The sequence below is a fragment of the Mauremys mutica genome, chromosome 3 (assembly GCF_020497125.1).
Source record: "Mauremys mutica isolate MM-2020 ecotype Southern chromosome 3, ASM2049712v1, whole genome shotgun sequence".
NCBI classification, from domain to species: Eukaryota; Metazoa; Chordata; order Testudines; family Geoemydidae; genus Mauremys; species Mauremys mutica.
Genome location: NC_059074.1, coordinates 179068816 through 179077363, shown reverse-complemented (window position 1 = coordinate 179077363; position 8548 = coordinate 179068816).

The window sequence follows — 8548 nt, the reverse complement described above, 5'->3', positions numbered from 1 at the left end:
AATGGACCCAGCTCAGTGGCGGGACTTTCCACTCCCCCTTCGGCCGGACAAAGACACCGCCCCAAGGATGCATTCTTATACACAGATACAAACAAGTTACACATCACACCTGACGTATTGAGGTGCAACCCCTCTACGTAGCAAGGTACAATCCCTCTACGTATTAAGGTGCCGCCTTCTACCTTGTACATGTTGGTTCAATCAAAACAACTCTATCCATCATTTTACCCTTTTGCCCCTGTCATTGGGATTGGCCAGCCTGTTCTTTGTTATCTGTGTGGAATGTGCAAGTATGTGAATGTTCTGATATCTAGTGTTCAGTACCTTTTAGGTACGTATCTTCTTGCAGCATCAGCCCTTTCCTTGCCAGCTTCTGTGAGCAGGGCCTGCCTCTGGCTCACAGCTTAACTTTGCTTTATGTTAGCAAAGTCTTGACCATTACTTTAGTTTAGGCCTCAGGCCTCATACCAGGCCTCTGATACCAAGGTTTATATCTTAGGGCCTCCTCTTACTACATTCCCCCACTTTTTGTCTTTTTATGGGGAGGATGTTTACCCATCGTCCTGGAAAAGCATAATGCATGGACTAAAGATAACCCAGTGGGCTAAACACTGTTATGTGGTTACCTTATTTTACCATCCATACACTCATGCCCCATCTGTCTGTTTAGTCTGCACATTCCCTCGTACGACTATTAGACAGACTTTATTATTCAATTATTTTAGTCCCTTATGTTGGGCCTGGGAATGTTAGGCCCGGGACCATGACTGAGGAATGTAATATTATGATTGCGCTTTAGAGGCACTCCCAAATAATTAATCTATATGAATTATATGGATATGGCATATATATTTGTAGTGTGTATGGGCATATATGTATAGTATAAATGTGTACATATGACCACCTTATATCCAAGCATAACCATGTTTTTCTAGTCTGCTGGTGTACTTTGGCCCTTTTACTTTTGTGACACAGATAGAAACACACTCTTATTAGGGCAATTCAAGTGACTATCTCTCTCATTATTAGTAGTAGGCTGAGTGTTTTGAAATACTGAGATAGGGATTGTGATAGTGTGTCCCACACTGCTATGTATATGAGAAGTAAAACTGAAATTTGGAGTAGTGACACTACCACTGAGGCCTTTATATATAAATATATAGTAATTAGTTACTACATGTACTGTCCATTCATGGTATAGGTTATCCTTAAGGCTGGTTGTCACCCTCTGGTCAGCTTTACTGGGCAGGAAACAGAAGTGGGTAGCTTCTCTGTTCCATTGGTTGATGTAGATCCAGTTTTTTTTTTATGGATGCTGTCTTCCAGATAACCTACTGAATGGACAGTAACCAATTTATGAAATATTGCTGTGTCAGGATTTAATATTGGTACCCAGACACTGAACAAGATTGTTTTGAATAACATGTGCCTGAGTTAGGATGCAGTGTTACTGACCCAAATTATGACTGGTACTAACAGGCAATTTGTTTACCCAATTTGTAGTTACTATGTAACTTAGTTTCTTTACCAATTTGTTTTTTCCTTGTCTTCATGTTGTTTGCTGCTATTCATTTGTTGATTTTTACCTGTGTGTTGATTAAACAATTTAGCAAGGTTATACATATTGTACATCAATCATACAATACAGCAATAATACAGCAATACAATAATAATACAGTAGTACAGCAATCATACAGTTGTTTTTACACAGTAACCAAGTTGAAATTAAATGACAGTTTTTCTGGTCCAGCTAATGGTTTTTAGCTGATTGTTAAATTAATTGTCCATATATTGTAGATAGAGGTGTACTTGACCAGTCTCTTATTTATAAAACACTTCATTTTTCTTTTCTTGATGCTTGGGGGTTTCTTCACTGTATACAGATATGAACTGGTGTCTTCAGGGTGTGATATTTTCTGGTGTCTTTGGTCTGTGGGATGCAACTTAAACAACTTTTGTTAGTTAACATAGTAAAGTTTTTTTTTTGTTTGTTTGCTTTTCAGTAACCCAAACTTAATACACAGTTTTAACTTAGTTTCTTTACAATGTAATAAGAACAATGTAATAGGGACCGAGTCTTTTATAACACAAGCTATACTTTTGCAATTGTTGTATAGACATTCATTTTCATTTGGGGTGCATTACTAATATTTAATACTAAATGTAATGCTTAATGGCTACAATAAATGGTCACAATCTTCCATAAGAAGGTATATTGCTTTCCCTTGCTGAACACTTTGTTTCAGCAAAAGAGTTAGTAATATAATTTTAACTAGCTTTTTAGAGTTAATTTGCTTGTGATACCAATTTCACTCTTGTTAACTGTTTAGAAGCACAAACCTTAACAACCATTGCTTCCCATTAACATAACATAACAAAAGAAAAGCATATAAAACTAAACCAACTATAAAATTAAACCAAAATAAAATTTAAATACAAATACATGCAAATACTTTGAGGGTATTTGAGGGTATACTTTCAAGATGCTTTGCCATGTTTGGGAGCCAAAGGTGGAAACCTGTTGAAAATGTTAAAACCTGTTAAAATTGTTTGGTTAGCTTTATGCATAAATTGTTATTTTAAAACATTTTGGTTATGACATTCTTATAACTATATTTAAAAGTGCAAACAAGTTTATAAAAAGCCCAAACAAGAAATTGACATTTTGTTAGTATTATCTTTACCTTAATGTTGAGGTTTCCCCTTACATTTTTTCTTTGAATAACAATTAAAAAAAAACTTAAAGAACAAAACTGTGATTGATAAAAGAGAATTCTTTTTGTTTGCAATTGCATTATTTGTTGAGGCAGAAATATATGTACATATATTTGTAACTGAAACCTTTTTGAACTTTGCACAAAAAAATGGTGTTAATAATATGATTATACCCAAACCATGATCTTAAAATACTGTGGTACCACATTTTATATATATTTTTAAAAGGGTATAAAATTGACTTTTGTTGCAACAAAATAAAAATAATTTTAAAAAATAGTCACGTGACACACCCAACATAGACATAAGACACACACATGACATACAGGACAAACTTACAATTAAAAACAAATGGCGCCAAAATTCTATTCATAACTATACAAAATAACACAACCAAAAATAAAAAGTAAAAAGGGTTAAACATTTGAATAAACAAGTTATTACCTTATTTAAAACTTGTAGCATAAATTTGATAAAAAATATATTAATATTTGCCAAATGTATTGTATTAATTTGGTAACCAGGAATTTTGCATTACTTTATATTTAACATTATTTTAAAACTTTGCTATATGGAAATAAGAAAAGCCCATGTTTCCAATATTAGTTAGTACTTAGAATTATAAGCAGAGAGTGCTTTTCTGTTGCTTGGCAACCATATCTTCAAGAAAGTTAGGAATAATTCCAGCTGTTGCATTCCTGAAGGGTTAAAATAATTAATTTACTGGATTTAAAGTTTTTATCTTGTTGATTTTTTGTTTCTTGTTTTGTTCTGTTTTCAATTGCTTTATTTTTTGGAGGTTTCTGTAAAAACTATAACTTTTAACTTTTAAAACAAAAAGAGAGCCAAAGTGAGGAGAGGCGGAGGGGGGGAAGGGGGGGAAGGAGGTGGGTGAAGAGCAACCTAGCTCTTCCTAGGAAGGTAGCAAGACCTGAGCCAAGAGAGATTAACTCTATCAAGGTATTTGAAAGTACAGGCAGCAGCAGCAAGTTTAGCAAACTGATGAAACATATAAAAGACAAAACTTAATTGATATGTACAAATATTTGAGAAAGAAGGTTATACTTTCAGATATGAGCACGGAGTGCGGTTCCATGGGTCAAAGCAATTGGGAACCTACACAGTTGGGAATTGCGCCCCTGGTTTTTATCCTGGCTGTGAGAGGAGATTGGGGGTAGTTACCTGCTCTTGTAAAACCTGAATTTGTTCCCCCAGTGTCTGTTGCTTTTGTGTGCATGCCAAATGGATAGTGGGAGTGCCCTTTTTTGCTGCAGTTAACTGTTTTTGGGCAGCTCCATGTATTAATGCATCAATTGTAGGTGTTAACCCACTTAATTTCAGTTTTTTACTTTGAAATTCTTTTTTATTTACTTCCCTGCGATCGAGTCGCAGCTCCTGTGTGCTAAAGTGCTCTGTGAACTGTTCCATTTTTTCCTTCATTTGATTTACCAATTTAGTGAGAGTATTGTTTGCTACTTCTATACACTTACTTGTCCCGTTCTGACAGGCACCAGTCTAGGTTCCGGTTTAAGTTTAACTGGAACCTGGCTTTTATCATAAGGTGATGGTTGCAATGCAGTGGACCCCATTTCATCTTTTAATTTTACTAGGGCCACCTTTTTCCACTTCTGTCCCCATTCTTCAGGCACAGGGTAGCTACCTGAAGCCTGCTGTTTACCACCAATATTTATAACAGGGAACGGCACATGTATTTTTTGTAAGTTCCTTACAGCTGTTTCCAGTGTTTCACTCTGTTCCTGTACTGGTTGTCTCTGGGCTGCTTGCCACCCTGCAAGGAGGGTGGGATCATTCCAGGGCTGTGTAGCTTCTTTTGATTCTTTTAACTCTTTCTTTGTTACTGTTACTTGCTTGGCCAGCATGCCAGCATGCTGTTTAAGCCATTTCACTGCCATAGACAGGAGTTGCAAAATTCTTGCTTTTTTACTTTTATTACTATTTCTTAGAGCCTCGGTCTGTACCGTCGCTCTACATATGCCAGTCCATGTTTCCCCACTCTCTTTTTTAAATTCATAAGGACCCCCTTTACTGGCAGTCCAGCGGGTCCAGGAGTTATCAAACTCCATGGGGCTCAAAAGGGAGGGGGCCAGGGGGTTCCCTAGCACGAGGTTTGCTGCCATGTTGGATTGCGATTCTTACCACGGCAGGTTCGCTTACTCACCAGATCAGCGGTCGGGGTCACCAGTGTTGTCAGAGTGGTACCGGTATGGTGCTCTGCTCTCTCCTTGTTGATATCACTCGGCTGCATGCGTGAGTTCCCTCTGTGTGCTGCCCCAGCTCTGCGCAGATAGCTGACACAGCAGACCCGACAAGAACCCCCAATAACCACAGAGTCCAGTAAGATGCAAAGTCATGTCGGCTAGCTTTATTGCGACCTCGGACACAATGGCAGTTCCCTGTAGGTTTCTTAGCCTAATTCAGGGCATACTACGAGAAAGTGCCTCTTGGCAATGGACCCGGCTCAGTGGCGGGACTTTCCACTCCCCCTTCGGCCGGACAAAGACACCGCCCCAAGGATGCATTCTTATACACAGATACAAACAAGTTACACATCACACCTGACGTATTGAGGTGCAACCCCTCTACGTAGCAAGGTACAATCCCTCTACGTATTAAGGTGCCGCCTTCTACATGTTGGTTCGATCAAAACAACTCTATCCATCATTTTACCCTTTTGCCCCTGTCATTGGGATTGGCCAGCCTGTTCTTTGTTATCTGTGTGGAATGTGCAAGTATGTGAATGTTCTGATATCTAGTGTTCAGTACCTTTTAGGTACGTATCTTCTTGCAGCATCAGCCCTTTCCTTGCCAGCTTCTGTGAGCAGGGCCTGCCTCTGGCTCACAGCTTAACTTTGCTTTATGTTAGCAAAGTCTTGATCATTACTTTAGTTTAGGCCTCAGGCCTCATACCAGGCCTCTGATACCAAGGTTTATATCTTAGGGTCTCCTCTTACTACAGAGGGTGGCCCTGGGTTCCCCTCAAACCTCTCAACTCCTGATCAAACCCAGGAGGAATTGACCTGGACTGTGGCTTCTACCAGAGAGGAAGGTCTCTGGGCTGTTTCCTGACCCACAGGGTGAATCTATGAGATAAGCAAATCTGCCAATAAGTGCAGGACCCACCAAGGTAGAGGAGGAACTTTGTCACAGTATTTATCCACGAAAGCTTATGCTCCAATATGTCTGTTAGTTTATAAGGTGCCACAGGATTCTTTGTGGATTTTTACAGATCCAGACTAACATGGCTACCCCTCTGATACTTAGTTCTGAAGCTGCTCTAGCTTGTGCTGGAAACCAGGGGCTTTCTGATTTAAGATTCAAAGGTGGGAGGGATAGCTCTGTGGTTGGAACATTGGCCTGTTAAACCCAGGGTTGTGAGCTCAATCCTTGAGGAGGCCCCTTAGGGATCTGGGGCAAAAATCAGTACTTGGTCCTCCTAGTGAAGGCAGGGGGCTGGACTCAATGACCTTTCAAGGTCCTTTCCAGTTCTAGGAGATAGGATATCTCCATTAATTTATTTTTATTTTTAACCACAATGTAAATTAATACTACCTTTACTCACTCAGTCCAGATGTGTACCAACCTCAGCTCACCTGGACTGGTGAATCTGACCCATGGGCTGTACTACAGTCTGTGTTGATTGTCCCCAATCCTGAAAACACGAGCACACATGCTTGATTTAAACATGGGAGCAACTCCGTTGAAGACAATGGACCTACTTCCAGGAATAAAGTTAAATTTGTGCATAATTGTGTTTGCAGGATCAGGGCTTTAGATGTTGATAATGCTTGTTTAAAGTACAATTCTTAATTTGAGAGTAAGCTTTTAGTTCATTTAAAAATCCCATATCAAAAAATGTTCTGCTTGATTACAGTTGGCTATTCATTGATTTAGCTTTTAAAGAATAACAAATGGAAACATACGGTGGGCATGGCTTTCTAAATCCAGATCACAAATGGCATTTAAATGATCTCTTGGATTCTGATGGTGGTTCAAGAGATGAAATTTAAAATGGCTGTGGAGAGACTGAACTATAAACAGACATTGACCAGACAATGACTTTCCTTGGCCAGTGAATCAGCAAAGCTGAGAGTAAACCCAGCTGCCAGTATGTTTATTTGTGTGAAAACAACAACAAGAACAAATGTTATTGGCTGTTAATAAGTGAATACTTAACAGCTTCCCATTTGGCATGATAATAGTGGTGGCTAACGAATCAGGCGGGCAGGATTCCAAGCTATGACATTAGCTGACCCAGCACAGTGCAAATGGGAGAGTTAGAGCAGTGCCTAGCTTACAACGCTGCACACCTTCCTACTTAAAGCTTTGGTGCAGAATAAAGCAGGTTTGGCTTTAATTGTCTGAGAGAGGTTTTCATTTAATCTATTACCTTCTGTTACAATCCACTTTTTTTCCTCCTCATATTCAGATAGGGATTCTTGGATAATTAACTTTATAGCAGAACTTAGCCTGTATAAAAGTTTTTCTTGTAGGACTATCACTGCAGATGTTGGGCCAGGTATTCAGCTGGTGTAAATTCAGTGTAGGTCCATTGAAGCTACACTGGTTTATGCCAGCTAATGATTTGATCCCAAGTATTACTCTCGATAAATGAAAATTCTTTGGTTCTGGATTTCCTTGCAAAATTGCTAACAGTGATGAGTGCCATGCTCTGAAGACAGCTAATGAGGGACTAAGGGATAGATGTAATCATGCACAAGGCTTCCTATGTATAGCGCTGATAAAATAGAAACATAGAAATCAAAACCTTATTTCCCCATCAAAAATTCTGAACAAGAAAAATTTCATCTGAAATTTTTCATTTTTTTTTGTAAAACCCAATGAAATTTCCTTTGGTCCAAGTCAACTCAAAATGTTCATTTCATTTAGTTTCAAAGTGAAATGCTGGTTTCAATTTTCACAATCTGAAAAATGTTGGCACTTTGAAAAATGAAACTGTCTCTTCAACTCTATCCATTCAAAAAGTTGCACAGTGGTAAAAAGAAAAATGATGAAAAGAAAGATACGCATCATGACCTCATTCCCAAACTTTAAACATAATGAATATTAAGAATTTAAGGATGTCTATACTGGGTCAGACCAATGGTCCATCTAGCCCAGTATCCTGTCTTCTGACAGTGGCCAATGCCAGATGCTTCAGTGGGACTAAAGGGAACAGGGCAATTATTAAGTGATAATTGTCATCCAGTCCCAGCTTCCGGCAGTCAGAGATTTAGGGACACCCAGAGGACTGGGTTGCATCCCTGACCATCTTGGCTAATAAGTAATCATTGCATTTAATGGCATCATTAATAATCATTGAATTTAATGGCAAAAAAGGGAAGGGAACAAAAATTTGAAAAGTTTTTGGTTGTCCGAATCTGAAATTTCAGTTCAAAACTAAACAATTTTTGTTTCTTTTTTTAAATTTACCAAAGAAAAAGGGGGGAAAAGTAACTGAAAACCTTTTCCTCCTGAAAAGTTCAATTTTTCACAAAACCCCATTTTACAGTGGTAGAAAATTTCGGCTGAAAAATTTCAACCAGCTCTGTTTCTTAATCTGTGCATCATGCACCTGCTGTAAACCATGGGAGTTTAACACAGGAGGATGTACTAGAGGATTAGGTACTCTGTGGTTGAATGAGATGTGGAGTCCCTGAACAATGATTTGCTCTGTTGTGGGGTCTCTCTCCTAAGTTCACTGCAGTTTCTCCATAACAGGGGCTGGCTTTATTTTTCTGGGTCAGATTATCCACTACTCCTCTTATATGTATAATAAGTAAAGTACAATAAGGTAGGTGGATCCTAAACACAC